This window comes from Theropithecus gelada, chromosome 9 (genome assembly GCF_003255815.1).
Source record: "Theropithecus gelada isolate Dixy chromosome 9, Tgel_1.0, whole genome shotgun sequence".
Classification (NCBI taxonomy): domain Eukaryota; kingdom Metazoa; phylum Chordata; class Mammalia; order Primates; family Cercopithecidae; genus Theropithecus; species Theropithecus gelada.
The window spans coordinates 10,795,488-10,815,459 of record NC_037677.1 but is presented as its reverse complement, the minus strand read 5'-3'; the positions used below and the strand labels follow the sequence as shown (position 1 = coordinate 10,815,459).

The window sequence follows — 19,972 nt, the reverse complement described above, 5'->3', positions numbered from 1 at the left end:
CAGCACAAAATGGAATTCTTTTAGTAGCAAATTGCTGTTTTTCATTTCTTTGTTATAAAGTTCTACCATTGGGGACTGTTGAAGGTAGATACTGTAATTCAAATGGCGCAAAAGAAAAGTCACTAAAGAAAGGCTCTGTAGCATATTAACAAAAATGACCAGGGACAAATTTCAGAACTAACTTTGTCCTAATTGCCATCTCTTGTCTTTCATTTTCTCTTTTTATTTTCCAGACAGTGTCTCTCTCTGTTGCCCAGGCTGCAGTACACTGGCGCGATCTCGGCTCACTGCAACCTCTGCCTCCTGGGTTCCAGTGATTCTCGTGCCTCAGCCTCCTGAGTAGCTGGGATTACAGGTGTGTGCCACCATGTCCAGCTAACTTTTGTATTTTTAGTAGAGATGGAGTTTCTCCATGTTGGCCAGGCTAGTCTTGAGCTCCTGACCTCAAGTGATCTGACAGCCTACCAAAGTGCTGGGATTTGAACCACCGCACCCAGCCCATCTCTTGTCTTTCAATCAGAAATGTATTTTTGGAAAGAGAAGGGAACAATGAGTAGAAGGAGGAAATAGAGGCTTTATGTTGAACTCCTTTAAAAGGAGAGAAGGGCTCAACTTTAGACCAAGGGATTAAAGGTGTAATTCTTAGCAACAATGGTGTAAAATCTCCTTAGTGTCATATAACCCCTTTAAGAATCTCATGAAAGATACAAACACCTTATATAGAGAAAATAACAATATATACATACACACACACTGTGGTACACACTTGTAGATGGTTCATCGGCCTCCTGAATCTAATGTGTCAATCCTGGTTAAGAGCCTCAGCTTTAAATGAACATTTTCTTTTCCTACTGTGTCAATTCAAACAAAGGACTTCCTTCTCAACAAAGGACATTCCCTGACCCTCCCAGCTATTCGAACTTGCTCTTCCTATTTCCTCCCTGTGAAAATACCTGGGCACTTTGGAGAAGTGGTGGTTCCCACAGAGCCATACTTCCTTAAAAAATGAATAAGTTTAGTTTCTATAAAAATATTATTTCCTAAGTAATCATATAATATTAAACAATCAGATTTTATTGCTATAAAAATTGGCTTTGGGGAGAAAGTTTTCATTCCTTCAGCAAAACCAGAGTTGAAGACATTGTCCACTATGCCACTGAAAGGTCACACACGTTCATCTCTTTGAAGAATTTAGCGTCTACATAAAAAATTTTTCTTTCCAAACAGAATCCGGAATTGTGGATACCCCAGCTAAGAAACACTCCTCCCTTTAGCCTTCCCTTAGGACATTTATTACAATAGAAGTATCTTTTGAATGTTTGTTTTACCCTTTATCTTTCTGTCATTTGAGACCAACATATATGCTCAATAAATATTTATTAATCCTATCAGGAATGAATGAACTTTTCTGGCCTCATTGACCTTGAGGGTGAGATTTATGTTTGCAGCTTGATCATAGTAACACTAACAGCACAGAGTTGAGATACAACTTAGTCTAATCTTTTAACTTTTTAGTTTTGCTTTCCAGACTACACATATTTTAATATGATGAGTCCCCTGGTATCTTTTAAAACGATGTTGTTCATACATTATAATAAATCCATTTAAATCACAGTGGAGCAGCATTTCTCAACCTTGACATTATTTTGAGCTAGATAATCTTTTGTTTTGGACATTGCTTTACCTTGGACATTGAGAAATGTTTAATAGCACCCCTGTCATCTACCCACTGATGCTGGTAGTACTGCTCCCCACCCGCCCCATTGTAACTCCCAAACATGTCCTCAGACGATGCTGAATGTCCTCTGGTGACAAAGCTGTCATCAACTGAGACCACCGCAGTAAGGTCAAGCACAGCGGCTTACACCTGTGATCCTAGCACTTTGGGAGGCTAAGGCAGGAGGATGGCTTGAGCCCGGGAGTTTGAGACCAGCCAGGGCAAGACAGTGAGACCCTGTCTCTACCAAACATTTTAAAAATTAGCTGGGTATCATGGTGCCTGCTTGTAAACCTAGCTACTTGGGAGGCTGAGGTGGGAGGACTGCTTGAGCCCAGGAGGTCAAGGCTATAGTGAGTCATGATTGTGCCACACCACTCCACTCCATCTGGGCAACAGAGTGACATTCTCTCTTAAAAACAAAACAAAACAACAATCCACTGCAATAGAAATGTCCACAATTGACCTCTGTTTCAAAAGCTTGCTTGATTGACCAACATCCTTTACTTGCATGGGAAAACACAGAGGCTGAAGCCTCCTAAGAGCACCTGCTTTGCTTTGGCTCCAGCTGCTTAAGTCTCCACGCTTAGCAAGAGTATGTTGTGTTCGTTCCCCAACCCGCTTATGGTACTGGTAATCACTGTAATTTTTAAATTTAATTAAGCATGATGTAAAATTGATGAAATACAAGTGTGGAAAAATTCTTGTTTCCGTAAAAACTAAGTTGGAAACTTTGAAAAGATAAAACATGACAAGTCACTTAAGAAAAACTAATGTTGAATTAGATACAAATGTCTCGAAGTTCTTTTTCCTTTAAAAAAAAAAAAAAAAAAAAGAAGAAGGAAACTCCAGTCCGGGTGCAGTGGCTCATGACTATAATCCCAGCATTTTGGGAGGTCGAGGCAGGTGGATCACTTGAGGCCAGGCGTCCAAGACGAGCCTGACCAGTATGGTCAAACCCCATCTCTACTAAAAATACAAAAATTAGCCAGGTGTGGTGGCAGGCGCCTGTAATCCCAGCTATTTGGGAGGCTGAGGTAGGAGAATTGCTTGAACCAGGGAGGCAGAGGTTGCAGTAAGCAGTGATCGTGCTACTGCACTCCACTCTGGGCAACTGAGCAAAACTGTGTCTCTAAACAACAACAACAACAACAAAAAGAAATTCCAAATAGTGGAGTATGGGTGGATTTATGCACAAAAGACAATGCAGAACTTTATTCAGTGAAGCACACATTCAGAGACAAAGGTGTTGGCCCTACCTTGAAAGCAAAAGACAGACGCTAGGGGAAAGTCATGTTCATCACGTATTAAGTTCCAGCAGGAGAAAACTATGCTTTACACAGTCATGTGCTAAAAACTTACATGAGAGTTACAGATATTACTTGATGTCCGTGATTACTGAAAACCTGATGACTTCATTGGCGCATGTAGCTCCAAGAATTAACAAGACAAAACAAAGAAAAAACCCCACTGTATTTGTCTGCAGTAATGTAGCTAGGACTCGTCATCCAGTCACCATTCTTTAGATCAGCAAATCGACAAACACTGGAGCTCTTCAGGTGACCGTTTATTTATTTTTATCTGTTTACTACTGTTAAACAGTCATCTGAATTAGTCACGTTTTCATGAATTTATACCTTTTGTAAAGAAACCCTTGAGCGAAATAAATTGAGCAGAATATCCCATGCTTCTTCTAGATTATGCTCTGTCATAAGTCAGTTGAGGGGATTTAAAGCAGGTGACGTAAAGACCATGCATTTTTCATTGAACTTTTACAGGCACAATGTCCATTATTAGCATTGCTTCCTAAGTGTAAATCATCTTTATTTGCTGACTAATGTTTATTCATGCAACATATTCATTTGCACTTAATCTACGTTCAGCCCAGGCAATGCTGGATGTTTTGAGAGGCACTAAGATGAAGTTAGATCCTGATCCTTCTTGCCAAGTGTTTACATTCCAGTGAAAGAAACTGTATAAGGTACCAAGTAATGAATACGTTTCATTTTTCTACTATTGAAAAGTCCCCTAAGGGCCGGGTGCTGTGGCTTACACCTATAGTCCCAGCACTATGGGAGGCTGAGGTAGGAGGATCGCTTGAGGCCAGGAGTACAAAACCAGTCTAGGCCACACAGCAAGACCCCATTCCTACAAACAAACAAACAAAAAACAAAACAGATGAGGTGTGCATGGTAACATGCACCTATAATCTTAGCTACGTTGGAGGCTGAGGTGGGAGAAGTGCTGCAGCCCCGGGGCTCAAGGTTGCAGTGAGCTATGTTCCTTCTACTGCTCTCCAGCCTGGGTGACAGAGCAAGATCTTATGTCAAAAACAACAACAAAAAAGGCTACTCTAAGTCAAAGATCACATCTCGTATACAATTTTGAATACTCAGTGCCTAGCACACACCAAACACTCAATAAATATGAGTGTAATAGTCATTTCTATTGGCTGGTAATTCTACTCTCTTAAGTTCATTTTTAAAAAATGCCTGATAGAGTTATAGCAGTATTTGGAGTTTCATTGTACTAATTTCCTTTCCTTAGTGATCATTACGAAGATAATCTGATTTCAAGTGAAAAGCAGAACACGAAAAAGTCTTTTATTTATTTATTTATTTTTTAAAGGAAGCTTCACCCTGTCACCCAGGCTGGAGTGCAATGGCGTGATCTTGGCTCACTGCAACCTCCGCCTCCTGGGATCAAGCATTTCTCTTGCCTCAGTCTCCCGAGTAGCTGGGATTACAGGCATGTGCCACCACACTCTGCTAATTTTTTTTTGTATTTTTTCGTAGAGACGCGGTTTCACCATGTTGGTCAGGCTGGTCTCCAACTCTTGACCTGAGGTGATCCACCCGCCTCAGCCTCCCAAAGTGCTGGGATGAGAGGTGTGAGCCATCACGCCTGGCCCAGATCACTAAAAATTGAATGAAAACAAGGATGCAAAAAACTACAAAGTGCAATTATATGTTCAGAGGAAAAGAACTGTCTCAGCAACTAAGAAGCAGACTGAGGTGATGGGAGGTGCTGGTTCTGATAAGTTGTGTATCCTTGGGCAAGTCGTTTTACCCCTTCAGGGTCTCTGTGTCCCAGATGTCAAAGTAACACCACACCATTAGGTGATTGTGATCATTAGCCTGAACCAACAGGAAAGCTCTCCGCAAATTTGAAGTTGCAGCATAAATTGAGTGTTATTGAAGGGAAAAATTCCCAGAAAAGATAGCAGACAAGTGTCCCCTGTGTCTGACACAGTTTCGGTAGATTATTTAGCATTCCTTAAAAAAATCGTTTAATTTTAAATATGTAGAGTATTCATCAGTGCATAGCGTGATGCCAGCTTTTATCAGCTGTCTGCAGTAACATTCCCTCGTCATCTCCTGTCCTTCCCCGTTCCTGAACTATGCGAACAGTTCTTTTTTTAGGAAGTGTTGAAGCAAGAGCACACCATCTATTTCTGTGCAGCTGCCAGTTTCCAAAATTAGCTGACAACTGTAAAACAGAAGCCATGAGCCCCCATGCTAATTGTGTGTCAGCAAGATAAATATTTTTAAGACCTGGAATGTTTTTCTCCAATGGTATCTTTAATTTTTTCCCCCAAAAGTACAGAGACCTTTTTTTAAAAAAAAGGTAAAATAGATTTTATTTTTATTGTCTGTCCTACAAATGATTTAAGGTTCCAGTTGTAGGTGTGAGGTTTTCTTTATTGTAATTAAGAGTGAAAGTATTACAACCAAGCAGATTTTTCCCCTCCTCTCCCTTCCCCGTCCCTTTTTCCTTCCAGCCTCCCTCCCTCCCTTCCTTCCTTCCCTCCCTACCTCCCTCCTTCCTCCCCTCCCTCCCTCCCTCTCTTTCTCTCTTTATCTCTGTCTTTCTCTCCTTCTCTCTTTCTCTCTTTTGTCAGCTTGAGGCAAACAGTGGGCATTTTTAATTTGGATCCATTGTCAAATAAAACATAAACAAGAACTTAGCTTAAAGACATCATTACAGGCTGGGTGCAGTGGCTCACACCTGTAATCACAACACTTTGGTAGCCTGAGGCGGGTGGATCACCTGAGGTCAGGAGTTTGAGACCAGCCTGGCCAACACGGTGAAAAACCCATCTCTACCAAAAATACAAAAATTAGCTGGATGTAGTGGTGCATGCCTGTAATCCCAGCCATTTGGGGGGCTGAGGCAGGAGAATCGCTTGAACCTGGGAGGCAGAGGTTGCAGTAAGCCAAGATCGCGCCACTGCTCTCCAGCCTGGGCAAAAAGAGCGAGACTCCATCTCCAAAAAAAAAAAAAAAAAAAAAAAAAGACATCATTACAAAGGCATATATTAATTCAGGACAGTTAATTTTTTTCTTGTGTGGTAAACCTTAGCACTGGAAAATTCCAAACACCTTAGAGATGAAAGTTTCTTCTCTGTTAAACAAAATCTAAAGACACTGTTCTTTCCCCTCACTCTGATTTTCCCTCCTGTCATTCATCGCTGTTTTCATGCTTTTTGGCCTTTATGTCTTCTCTCCTACTTTTATTCCTTCTCGATTTTCACTCACATGATTAAAACATCAAAATGTGTGTGTGTGTGTATCTGTATACAAACACAAGTCATTATTCTTACATGGTGACATCTACAATTGCACACATTCATGTAACTGTTCACACCAACCAGAATCTTCTTTAACACAAGCCACTATTCCAGGCAATTTACAGGCATCCACTCACTTAATCCTTATAAAAGCCTCACGAAGTACTTATTGTCACTAAACCATGGTTAGGACGAGAAAAATGAGACAAAAAAATGTTATGTAACTTCCCAAGGCCACGCAGGCAATGACAGATAGAGTCAGGATTTGAACACAGCCCAAGCATCCCAGCTCTGGAGCCCATGTTCATTAGGATGTGAACAACAGAGGAATATGCATAAGCCACAGATACATTATCTATGCCGTATACTCGTACACCCCTTCTGGCTTCTGCTATAGCAAATGAATCACAGCAACAAAAAAAAGCCCCATTGGCCAGGTGCAGTGGTGCACGCCTATAATCCCAGCACTTTGGGAGGCCGAGGCAGGCAGATCACGAGGTCAAGAGATCGAGACCCTCCTGGCCAATATGGTGAAACCCCATCTCTACTAAAAATACAAAAATTAGCTCGACATGGTGGTGCACACCTGTAGTCCCAGCTACTTGAGAGGCTGAAACAGAAGAATCGCTTGAACCCAGGAGGTGGAGGTTGCAGTGAGCTGATATCATGCCACTGCACTCCAGCCTGGCAACAGGGCATCTCAAAAAAAAAAAAAAAGCCCCATTGTTAGGAACTTCACATTCTAGAAGTGGGAGACAGACAAAAACCAACAAGCAAATGAATATTGATTCCTACATTACATAGTATACATTACGAAGGATAAAGCAAGGTAGCGGGGTAGAAAGTAAAAGCAGGGGTGGTAGAGGCTGTAATTTTATACAGGGTGGTCCTGGAAGACCTCTCTGATGAGGTGACTCTGTGAATACGTGATTGCATTAAATGCAACTGCTTCCTTCCCCACCTCCCTTTCTTATGTTCATTGCTTTCTTTTGCACTACTCTATTTCTTTCTTCTTCTCAAGATTTATGGGGTACCTGCTGTATGAGGCAGGTGATATTAGCTATTGTTGTAATTTAAGAGAAAATATGGGCATCCCATGTTTGTACATTCAAAATGCCTTAAACAAGCTCACCACATCACTTAGAAAACCGTAGGGTTCGACAAGAGATACAGAGGCCAGCCTCTCAGATCTACTCCTGGGTGGAAATGATTGCAATATGAGCCAGCTACATTCGCAGATGTGGTTCTGCTTTCACAACAGCTTCCCAAGAGTGCTCCTCTAAGTTCCTTCTGCCTAGCCTGTGTTCATAGGAACGAACCTTTCTCTACCTCTCAGGTTCCAAGATAAAGTCCAGGAGGCGGAGTTTCGCTTTAAATCACTCCATACACTTTTGGGATTTCACTGCCTGGATGGAGGTCTGGACAGGCCCCAGGGCCAGGCTTGCGGAGAGGCGCTGCCATGGGGAAACCGGTCTTCCACGCACAAATCCCTTAGTCAACACTCAGGAATGCACTGCGCGGTGCTCAGAACAAGCCACTTCCATCCGATAGTAGGCAGGTCTGCAGTCTGAGTTGTCAGAGGCATCGCTGCAGTTGAGATTCATTGAATCTAATCACTGACACATACAGCCTCTTCCTGATCATCTTTCATTTTCCCTTGGGGAGTCCTGTTCAGAGTCCTTGCTATGATTTTATGTGGCTCACAATTTACTCGTATTATTGTAGTATTCTTTCTATAAAAGAGCCACAAGTGTGTGCCTTTGTCCCTGCCCTTGTGCTCAAATGCCTTGAAAATCAAACTGCCAAAGGTTTCTCTTAATCACCTCCGCAGAGGAGCCCATCTGGTCCTGGCTGGCGTCTGCAAGGGAAGCCAGTGTGCACATGGCACTGGTGTCCCTTCCATCATTTCGAGATAGTGTGAAGGGCTTCTGTTTGCTTTTCTTTCAGAAATGTGCTCTTCAGACACAGCTTAGAAATCCACCCAAGAAGTGGAGGCCTGTCTTGGACACTACTAGTAGCATTATGAGGATGTTCCCCATGCAGGCTTGGGTTTGCATGTTAATTATCATACACTTTATGCTCTGTAATTCTACCACAGTTAAATAACGTGAGCCACTGACTTGGCTGTTAGTAACAATTCCTGCTCATTGAAAGTCACTCATTCAGACTTTAGCAGTTGCAAATGTAACCAGCTCTTGAAGACAGTCTCAGAGCCTAGAAATGTCACATGAAGTTTCATTTACCAACTTGTACTCCCAGAAATGAAAAGCAAATTCAAAGCAAAAATCAAAAAAACAGACAATGCCCATGCGAGATATACACTTGCGTTTCTTTTTCTTTTTTTCTTTTTTCTTTTTTTGAGACAGATTCTCACTCTGTAGCCCAGGCTAGAGTGCAGTGGTGCGATCTCAGCTCACTACAACTTCTGCCTCCCGGGTTCAAGTGATTCGCTTGCCTTGGCCTCCCAGGTAGCTAGCTGAGATTACAAATGCATGTCACCATGCCTGGCTAATTTTTGTATTTTTTAGTAGAGACGGGGTTTCACTATGTTGGCCAGGCTGGTCTCAAACGCATGAACTCAAATTATCTGCCCACCTTGGTCTCTCAAAGTGTTGGGATTACAGGCATGAACCACTGCACTGGCCTGTGTTTCTTTAAAGCTTTGTGAACAAAATGATATCTCTCCAAAACAAACCAAAAAAGTGTATTTTTTTCAAGTCCTATGCTTGTACAAGTGGGAGAAGATCAGTTTATTAAAGAACTCTGCAGTTAATATTGCTGAATTATCGTACTCTAAACTGCACTGCAATTCATACATGGCTTCTTAAGGAAAAACACATCAAAATAATTATTAATCAAAAGTAAAAATTTTATATAAGTTTGTTTAAAAGGATGCCTATTTTGCAATAATGCCTAATTTTTCTCTATTAGTTCCCAGGGGCATAATATCACTAATAAGTCCCCTTAATTAGAGAAAATCTTCTCTACTCTTGATAATTTCTGGATCAAAGAGGGATCTGCAAATACCAGCCTGAATTGTGATGTTTGACTAATGGCCTAATCCATCAACCAACAAGTATTGGTATTGAATTCATTAGCATTTATTCATTTGTTCAACACACATTTCTGTACCTCCTACTGTGTGTCCATCTCTACATGCTGGAAATTAGACAGGAAACTTTATAAACACGAGCCCCCTCTTTCATGAGGCTGTCTGTCTCCTGGGGAAAACACGGCCACAAATACTTACACAAATGAATACATAATGATAAGTCATGGGAGGAGATTTTATCTACCTCATCCCACTGATTCCCTTTCGGGGAGGGAAGAAAGGGAGTTTTTGCTGAAACAAATATCAGGGGACTTCATTCACCTAACAGCCAATGCCAATATTGGTGACTGAAAAAGGAGATAACATGGACAAGAGGAAGAAGATTTTTGTCTCAGAGCTGCTCCTTCTGTTTCTGAGAATGGAAAATGCCAAAGCCACGGCCTTCAAAGAGGAGTCTGTGTGAGAGCTACCAGGACAGAAGGAACACGGGAGGTTCTGGTGGAGAGAGAAACCAGGGAGAAGAACAAGCAGCTCTGTGATAGCCACAGAAAGACTCCATCCAGGATGAAGTGGTTTGATGGATACGATGAAGAGATAAGCTACCCTAGCCCCTGGATTTCTGCTGCCTGTGATGAAGTAGGGGCCACATTATTTCCTCCTACCAGGTACTATGAAGACTTTGAGGGACACAAGCCATTTCTAAGGACACAGCCTCTCTTGCCTCCCCCAGATACCCTGAAGTAAGGAACAGATTGCTCCCATTTAGGGAGCAGTGTGGCTGCAGTGACCTTGGTCAAAAGCACAGCCCCTCAGAGGACCTCCCTCTCCCTGGGCCTACCTCCAACCTGCAGTCAGAACATGGGGCTTCCCTCAGTTAAATGTATTATTTTTCTCTTTAAAAAATGCACCAGTGGCGAGGCATGGTGGCTCTTGCCTGTAATTCTAGCACTTTGGGAGGCTGAGGCAGGAGAATCAATTGAATCCGGGAGGTGGAGGGTGAAGTGAGCCAAGATGGCGCCACTGCACTCCAGCCTGGGTGACAGAACGAGACTCCATCTCAAAAAAAAAAAAAAAAAAAAAAAAAAAAAAAGTACCCGCAATTGCATCAAAGCTGTCTCTGGCTATGAGGTTGAAAACTCTTAGCAGCCACTTACGGAAATAGCAAAGAAATAAAGGTTGTTCTGATATGATTTGAAAGAATCTTTTTGTTGTTGTTGTTAATGTTGGTTTTTATTTTTTAATTTTCTGAACAATGGCTATAAACACATAATAAAATGCTTCTTTCTCCTGAAGCTAAAGAACCTATTTCCTTTCTCCAACAGTGTATTTATTTATGTTTAAAAATATCCCCTCATACAGTCTTTGACAAGGAACAGGGTAGTGTTATCAGTCCTCATTTTGCAAAGTAGCAAAGTGAGGTTCCCTGAGGGTCAGAAGGCAACTCCAGAGCCAAACATCCACCCTCTGACTGTATGGGCAGGCTGGGCAGCAGCAGTATGGGCAGAAACAGAACTTGATTTGAGTCCTGAGCATAAAAGAGAGAGAGCGAGATGAACATTTTTCCATTCATGGGGCATTTTACCCATTTGAAGTAACACTACTCTGAGAGCTTTCTGTAGAGAGGTAGCTCATGCTATTTTAGATCCTTCAAATTTTCCAGGTTGCTTCTTGGACCATGCTGGGCAAATTAAATGTGGTATTCATCCTTACCTCTGAAAATGCAAATCTGGGCATTCAATGTATTCAACCATGATGGGGTCATGTCCAAATCTCTCATTTTAACAATCTCCAATATATCTTTTCTCTGTAGCAATGGGAATTTTGAACCAACCCCAGATGAAATTTACAACCTTCAATACATTCATAGATGACAATTATATCTCTATAATCACTAAAAAATTAAAATAAAACCAACAGAAGTGGAATCAACAGCAAAAGGGCTAAATTATAGATAACAGAATATTCGTAAAACGATACCTCATCTCATGAGTGTGGGTGCACTGCCTGCATGCCAGGATTTCTTTAGCCATGGGTGATATTCAGCATATTGCAATTGAGTGCAATTACAGTTAGCTATAATTAAGAACAATTACAGCTTTTATTTCTCTACTTGTTCTTTAAAAGCACATTTGTAATAAAACTTTTTTTAAAAGGTGAAGAATATAATTATACATCCTTATAACGTCTCAAATAATTAGTTTGACTAAAGTTTCTTCTGGAACAGTTTTCATTTTAACTGTCAAATCTGCCATTTATAGTCAATGAAACATACTTAAAAAAATTCCATCATTAACCTTTTTCACCCCATATAGCTGTATATGAATTATCGGTACAAATTAAAGGTTTCGGTATTTAAATCTCTAGGGCCTGCTGCAAGCTGTATGAATTTTTTCCCTTCTAGTTATGTGTGTGCATGCATGTGTGTGTGTGTGTGTGTGTATGTGTGTCTTTGAACAAAAAGGAAATGCTATATTTGTAGAGTATGTTTTCTTGATCAAGATTTTGGGAAAAGATTTCTTATGTTAGAAAGGTATGTTCTTGTGGCTCACGCCTGTAATCCCAGCACTTTGGGAGGCTGAGGAGGGTGGATCACAAGGTCAAGAAATCTAGACTATCCTGGCCAACATGGTGAAACCCCATCTCTACTAAAAATACAAAAATTAGCTGGGTATGGTGTCATGTGCCTGTAGTCCCAGCTACTCAGAAGGCTGAGGCAGGAGAATCACCTGAACCCGGGAGGTGGAGGTTGCAGTGAGCCAAGATTGCGCCACTGCACTCCAGCCTGACGACAGAGCGAGACTCCATTTCAAAAAAAAAAAAAAAAAAAAAAAAAAAAAGAAAAAGAAAAGGAAAAAGAAAGGTATGTTCTGGTATGTTCTCTGCTTTGTCTATTACAAAACACTCTCCCCTCTTTGTTTATTTACTGTATATTTTTATAGCATCAAAACTAAGAAGTCCCTGGATTGTGACAGGTCTGCTTCTCAGTTTAGTAATTTATGGAGCACATGGTCAATATCAGCTTACTTAGGACTAGTGAAACACTACCTTCTCATAATCTAGATTCGGACTCAATGCTACTTCATTCCTGCTTGTCTCCTGTGCCGGACTGTAGATTCCACGAGGGCAGCAGCTTGGGTGCTTTTGTAACATCTCCATCAAGAACACTTAGGACAGTGAGTGGCTGGCGCAAAGTGCTGGGTAAATCGAACACACTGCATCAGCAAAGACGGCTTTTTTTTCAGGTCTTTCCCAGTTATGTTGGGGATAATTAAAAATTTTATCACCTGAACGACTTTGAAGATAGAAGAAAATTAGGTAGTACAACTCTGGAAATTAAGAATATTTTCACCATGTATCCTGTTGAATTAGCAGACCTGGGAAATAAATGGTGAGACAGCCTACGCATGTTGGGAATGAGGAGTTGGGACAGATCATCTTTTAAGATCTTTTACAACTTTCATCTTTTTTGAGACAGTCTGGCTCTATCGCCCAGGCTGGAGTGCAGTGGCACCATCTGAGCTCACTGCAACTTCCGCCTCTTGAGTTGAAGCAATTCTCCTGCCTCGGGTGCCCCAATAGCTGGGACTACAGGTGCATGCCACCACACCCAGCTAAGTTTCTTTTTTTTTTCTTTTTTTAGTAGGGATGGGGTTTCGCTATGTTGGCAAGGCTGGTCTCGAACTCCTGGCCTCAAGTGATCCTCCCATGTTGGCCTCCCTAAATGCTGGGATTACGGGCGTGAGCCACCATGCCCAGCCTCAAATTTTAGATTACTAGTAATTTATCAAACTTAGACCAAACTCTAATGGCAATTTAACATAAAGTTAAAATGGGTATGTGTAATTGTGTGGCAGTGAATAAATAGTAATTTCATTCCTAGGAAAGATAATGAGTGACAAAGATACGAATATACCAAAAAAAAAAAGGCGTTACTAAAAATACCCTCAATATTCAAAATATGAAATTACTGGATATACTTTATTTTGTAAACTTTACCATTTATTCCGTAACAGCCACCAATTATTACATACTATGTTTTAATCATTTTGCTTAGCACTTCACATACATTCCATAGGTCTACAACACTGTTAGTTATTAATTGTCATGTCCATTCTTCAGATACAGAAACTTGAGGCTCAGAGAAGTCAAATCAGTTTGAACCCAGGCCTGTCCAAGTCTAATGTGAACAGTTAAAACAAGTAAACGAAACAAAACATAGCTAATCATGATCAAGAGACATCCAAACAGGATGATAATCTGGGTGGATCCTTATCTGAAGGCTGAAATGAGAGAAACAGGGATCTAAGAAAACAGTCCCACTCCCCAATTTTACTTATTGATCCTGAAGTGTTTTTCCAACTGCTTCTCAGGAATTGATACTTTCTATAACAAAGGTGTATATATACATATTAGAAGTTTTGAAAGCAGTTATGAGGTAAAATGGTATTTATCAAGGGCATAGGGGTAAAACTGTATTTCTTAGGAGTATGGGGTTAAAGTTCAGTTTACACCCTTCCCAAGTGTACCAAAGGCAGGTGCATGGACATTAATCACAGCGATGTCTGCAACAGAAACAACCTAAATGCCCACGAATAAGCACATGGCTATGTAAACTGTGCTATGGATGTTGTGTGCAATCTAGGGAGTGGTTAGAAAGAATGAGGTAGACTTCTATATTCTAATATAGAGCGGGTTGGACACAGTGGCTCATACCCATAATCCCAACACTTTGGGAGGCTGAGGTGGGAGGATGGCTTGAGGCCAGGAGTTCATGACCAGCCTGGGCAACATATTGAGACTCTGTCTTTACAAAAAATAAAAATAAAAATATTATCCAGGCATGGTGACACATGCCGGTAGTCCCACCTACTTGGGAGGTAGAGGATTGCTTAAGCCCAGGAGATGCAGGCTTCAGGGAGCTATGATCACACCACTGCACTCTAGCCTGGGTGACAGTAGGGGACTCTGTCTCTAAACAAAAATAATTAAAATAGATAGAATTACAAGGCATGTTGATTGACAGAAATAATAAGATACAGAATAATATGGTTCAGTTTAAGGATGTTTGTGTTTAAAAATAAAAGACACAGATGAATAAAATATTCCATGGGTACATTTAAGTCTGGACATGGATGGCAACCGTCCTGGAAGGGAACACAGCAGCGTGATCCATGGTGGACTCTGTAGAAAGGAGACAGCAGGTGGCTGGCACAGAGTGCTGGGTGCCTCGTATCCCAGGCACTAGCACCAGGGACACCCTTAACTCATCACACCCATAGCCGGGCCAGGTCCAGCCACATCAGTGAGTCTTTTATGCTATGCAGGCATGCATGACCTGGGGATCAGCTGGCTTCCCCAATGACTGCATGTGGGCCTCCTGTCCTCTAGGGGCACTACAGAAAAGCCTGAGGCCCCTGGGCAGGTGGCTCTGCATCATTCCTAAGCACAGCTGCACTCCACTATGCCTGACTCCCTTCACTCACCACCAGGAGGAAATGGGGGTTTAGTACAGGGTGGATACTCAGCACCATGGAGGCCCTTCTGAAAACAAGGGCAGTTTATAAAACTCATTTCACTTGGTCAGGTTGGCCTAATAGCATGTAGTTAGATTCCTGAAATATGTACAGTCAGTGTTTATACATTGACTCATCTTTAGACTCCCTATAGAAGCTTTCTTACTTCAAGTGGCCCTTTTGGACTCTTTTTGTAAGAAATGTGGGCCGGGCGCGGTGGCTCAAGCCTGTAATCCCAGCACTTTGGGAGGCCGAGACAGGCGGATCACGAGGTCAGGAAATCGAGACCATCCTGGCTAACACGGTGAAACCCCGTCTCTACTAAAAAATACAAAAAACTAGCCGGGCGCGGTGGTGGGCGCCTGTAGTCCCAGCTACTTGGGAGGCTGAGGCAGGAGAATGGCGTAAACCTGGGAGGCGGAGCTTGCAGTGAGCTGAGATCCGGCCACTGCACTCCAGCCTGGGCGGCAGAGCGAGACTCCGTCTCAAAAAAAAAAAAAAAAAGAAATGTGATCCATTTCTTCTTTATCTGTTTTATACATTTGTATTTTCATCAATTGGGTTTGCTTATTGGAAAGTTCCATCATTAATAGAATTCTCCACAGTGAGGGGTAAGTAGAAAGTAAGGAGGTATGTGTACTAACAAAAACTCAGTCCTAGATGACAAATGTGGCTGAGTTGTATATAGCCATCACCATTTTCATCTGACATCTGGGAGCAGATAGGTCAGATTTTTCTGGGATGGTGGACTGGTAGAACCCTCATGTCCCACAGATATCGCAGGGACATTATACAAAATAAATGGAAATGGAATAATGTGAGCCAGTATTCTGGTGGAACATGTCACTTAGCTGATATGCATAGTCAGGGCCAGTCTTACTGAGATTAGGAAATGGTATTGAGGAGCTCCAAAGAAATCTCACTTTCCTCTCACTAACTTAAGCTCCTAGACCAGTTCTCTGATAGCTGAAATTTCTCTTCTTTCGCATTCTCTCCTTTCTTTCTTCCTCTCTTTCCTCTCCTTTCTCCCTCCCTTCTTCTCCTTATTTCCCTCCCTCCCTTCCTTCCTTCTTCCCTCCTTCTCTCCCTCTTCTCCCTCCCTACCTCTTTTCCCTCCCTCCCTTCTTCCCTCTCTCTCCTGTTCATATTCGCTTCCTCTTCTTCTTTCCTCTCCTCCCTCCCTTTCTTTCTCTCTCTCCTCTCCATCTTCCCTTCCTCTCCTTCCTTTCTCACTTCCTCTCTTCCCCTCCCCACCCTCCCTCCTTTCCTGAGCTTTACTAAGATATAACTGACAGATGATCAACTACACCCACTTAAAGTACAGGATTTCATAAATTTACACCCGTGAAGCTATTGCCATAATCAACATAGTAAACACACCTAACAACTCCAAAGGTTTCCTTCTGCCCCTTTGTAATCCTTTCCTCCCATCCCTTCCCTGTCCCCAAGTAACCACTGATCTGCCTTCCTTCACTCTAAGTAAGTTTCCATTTCCTGGAATTGTATATAAATAGAATCCTATGGTAGGTACCCATTTTTTGGCCTGGCTTCTTTTACTCAGCACAGTTATTACAGGATTCACGCATGGTGTTGCCTGTATAAATAGCTCATTACCTTTCATTGCTGAGTAGCATTCAATTGTATGAGTAGACCATGGGGCTTATGTGTCGATATTTTTCTTGATGAACATGTGGGTTGTTTTCATTTTGTTGACTCTTACAAACAGTTGCTATGAACATTCATGTACACATCTATCAAAACTGTATTATTTCCTTGCTTTTGAGTAAACATCTAGGAGTAGAATAGCTGTATCAAATGGTAGGTGTGTATTTAACTTTTTAAGAAACAGCTAAACTGTTTTCTAAAGTGAAAGTGAGAGTGGACTATTTTACATTCCTACCAGCAGTGTGTGAGAGTATATGAGAATTCTAGTACTTCTGCTCTCACTATGACTTGGTATTTTTAATTTTAGTCATTCAAAACTGTGGATAGTGGTAGCTCACTGTACATTTAATCTGCATTTTACTAATAACTAATGATGTTGAGAATCTTTCTGTGTGCTTATTTGACATTTGTGTATCTTCTTTGGTGAAACGCCTATTCAAATCTTTTGCCCAATTACAAAAAAATGGGTTGCTTGTTTTCTTATTGTTGAATTGTCAGGGATTCTTTATAGTTGAAAGTATTCTTTATACATTGAAAGTAATGGCAAAAATCCTTATACATATAGTTAAAAGGATTCTTTATACATTGAAAGTAAAGGCAAAAACTGCAATTATTTTAGCACAAACCTAATATGTTCTGGACACAATTCCTTCATTGGATATATAAATGTAATAATATTTTCTCCTAGTCTGTAACTTCTCTTTTCATTCTCTTATTGATGTCTCTCAAATAAAATGAGTTTTAAAAAACTTTAGTGAAGTCCAATGTACTAGCTGTTGAATCAGGCTTTTAGAGCTGTATCTAAGAAGTCTTTGCCTACTCAAAGTCACATAAATTTTTCTCCAATGTTTTCTTCTAAATGTTTTATAATGTGAAGCCTTATATTAGGTCTGTGGCCCTATTGAGTTAATATTAAAGTGATGCAAGGATTAAAGTTTATTTGTATGTGGATGTCTAATTGGTTCACTGTCATATGTTGAAAAATTCATTCTTTTCCCACTTCATTGGCTTTGCACCTTTGTGGGAAATCCGTTGTCCAGATATGTAAGGTCTCTTTGCTTGATATATGTAGGTTTTCTATTCTGTTGCCTTGATTAATCTATCTTTGTGTCAAGACCACACTGTCCTGATCACTGCAACTTGATAAAACATCTTGAAATCATACAGTGTTAGCTCCCAACTTGTTCTTCTCTGTCAAAGCTATTTGATTATTTTAGGTCCTGTGTCCACATGAATTTTATCAGAAAATTCTACTAAAAAGTCCTTGGGGTGTTGACCGGTATTGCATTCAATCTATAGATCCTTTTTTGGGGAGAATTCCTGTGTTAACACTATTGAGTCTTCTGACCCATAAATTCAGTGTGTCCATTTATTTAGGTCTTCTCTAATTTTTCTCCACAATGTTTTGTGTTTTCAGTGTACAGATTTTCACCTCTTTTGTCAGATTTATCCCCCAATACTTAATACTTTTGAAGGAATAACAGGTACAGTATACAGAAATACTATTTACTTCCATTTATATATCTTGTACCTTGCCAACTTGTGAAACTTATTAGTTCTAGTAGCTTTTTTATTAAGATTTTTTTTCAATTTTCTACATCGACAATCATGCTGTCTGCAGAAAGACAGTTTAATTTCTTTCTTTTCAATGTAAGTGTCTTTTATGTCGTATTTTATATTGCATTCTTTCTGACCGTGCTGGCTACAACCTGCAATAGAATGTTGTATGGGAGTGGAGAGGGCAGACTCATTGTCTTGTTCCTGATCTTGGAGAAAAAAGACTAAGTCTTTCCTTATTAAACGCTGTAGCAGCAGGGAATTTTCTGCTACTAGATTAAGGAAGTTTCAGGTTGAGAACTTTCCCTTCTATTCCTAGTTTGCTGTGAATTTTTATCAAGAATGAATGTAGAGTTTTGTCAAATCCTTTTCTCCATCTATTGAGATAATTATGTGGTTTTTCTCCTTTAGCTTATTAATGTGATAAATTATATAAATTGCTTTTGGAATGTTATACAAATCAGACCCCAAATGATTATGATGAATGTCACTTTCTATAAATTGTTGGATTCAATTTGCTAAACTTTTGTTTAGAATTTTACATCTATGTTCATCAGGGATACTGATCTTTAGCTTTCTTTTCTTGTAGCACCTTTGCTTGTGCTAACAGGGTGACGCTTATCTCATAGAATGAATTGGAAAGCATTCCCTCTTTTAATTTTCTGGAGGAGTTTGTGTAGAATTGGTATCATTTCTTTTTTTAAATATTTGCAGAATTTATCAGTGAAATACTCTGGTTTGTAGTTTCCTTTGTGAGAAAATTTAAAATTCAATTTCTTATTAGATATGGAAAGTCAGGTTATCTATTTTTTGTTGAGTGAGTTCTGAAAACTTGTATCTTACAAGGAATTTGTCTATTTCATTTAAGACGGGTTGGCTCTTAGTCTGTGACATGGTTTGGGTCTCTGTCCCCACCCAAATCTCACGTCAAATTGTAATCCCCAATGTTGGAGGTAGAGCCTGGTGGGAGGTGACTGGATCACAGGGACAGATTTCCCTTTAGTGCTGTTCTCGTGATAGTGAGTGGGTTATTGTGAGATTTGGTTCTTTAAAAGTGCGTAGCACCTCCTCACCTCCTCTTCCTCCTGCTCTAGCTTCCCGGTCACTTTCTACCATAACCGTAAGTTACCTGGGGCCTCCCCAGCTATGCTTCCTGTACAGCCTGCAGAACCATGACCCAATTAAACCTCTTTTCTTTCTAAATTACCCAGTCTCAGGTATTTCTTTACAGCAGTGTGAGAAAGGACTAGTACAGTCTGTAAGCCAGGAATGTTTTTTTACATTTTTAAAGGTTGGGAGAAAAAAACACGACATAGACCATTTGTGGTCCTAAAAGCCAAAAATACTTACTGTCTAGTCCTCTACAGACAAAGCTTGCTCGCCCCGATCTAGGCTGTCAAATCTATTGGCATAAAGTTGTTATAATACCCGTGATTATCTTTTTAATGCCTGCATAATCTCTAATGATATCACCTCTTTCATTTTCTATATTCATAAACTGTGCTTTTTTTCCCCCACCCCACCCCATAAATCTGTTTGGCAATTTTATCAGTCTTCTCAAAGAATCAGCATTTAGTTTCATCAATTTTCTTTGTTGGTTTTCTGTTTTCTGTTCCACTTTGACTTTCATTAGATCCTTTCTTTCACTTATTTTGTGTTTCATTAGCTCTTCTTTTTGTAGTTTCTTAATGTGGAAGCTGAAGTAATTGATTTGAGACTTTTTTTGTTTCTAACCATAGAGGTTTAGAGCTAACAGGTCTCCCACAATACTGCTTTAGGGGCATTCTTTGGCTGTGCTGTATTTCTTTATCTATTCAGTTAAAATACTTTCTAATGACCATTTGATGTATTTGACCCATTCATTGTGCAGAAATGTTTTATTTTAGCTTCAAATATTT

The 19,972-nt window shown here is 40.5% G+C and overlaps 1 protein-coding gene across 7 annotated transcripts in view; it reads right to left on the bottom strand.

Annotated features, from left to right (window-relative positions):
* Positions 1-19,972, bottom strand: part of CELF2 (CUGBP Elav-like family member 2) — an 871,667-nt gene that overhangs the window by 421,338 nt on the left and 430,357 nt on the right. The gene's annotated exons all lie outside the window — the stretch shown is intronic.